Source organism: Chrysochloris asiatica, unplaced genomic scaffold (genome assembly GCF_000296735.1).
Source record: "Chrysochloris asiatica unplaced genomic scaffold, ChrAsi1.0 scaffold00067, whole genome shotgun sequence".
Taxonomy (NCBI): domain Eukaryota; kingdom Metazoa; phylum Chordata; class Mammalia; order Afrosoricida; family Chrysochloridae; genus Chrysochloris; species Chrysochloris asiatica.
The window spans coordinates 7136596-7137150 of record NW_006408585.1 but is presented as its reverse complement, the minus strand read 5'-3'; positions in this window follow the sequence as shown (position 1 = coordinate 7137150).

Here is a 555-nt window from a genome sequence, read left to right as displayed (position 1 = left end):
TAAATTTGAGACTTACGTAAACGTGATTTCAAACCATAATTCATGTTGTAAATCAGACTCCAGCAATTTTTGTTGTATGATTTTGTCTTTTGTAAAGTGTAATTGTCCTTGTACAAAATGCTCATATTTAATTATGAACTGCTTTAAATCACTATCAGAGTTACAAGAAATTTTTGGCTTGTTGTGTGATGCAACAGACATATAGCCCTTTGAAGTCATGTTGTGTTTTGGACTTGGGGTTGGGACAGGGAGAACAGCAGCCATATCAGCTAGCTAGACACCTAAACGTGCATGCGATTTTGGAGAATAATTTCAAAATCTTCACAAAGCTGAGCATGCAGGGAGTTCTGGAAAACGATCTTAATGTTCTTGGAGGTAGGATTGGCACTGTTTGATAAAGCCAGTCCCTGCATTTAACTGTCTTTGAGGATGCTCTCTCCTTGTTGCCATGAGTATTGAAGGTAATACAGTATATTCTTAATATCAATCTTGGGGCTAGAATGCCTTGATTATTTGCACCTCTTTTACAAGTCCTTACATTAAATTACTTACTAA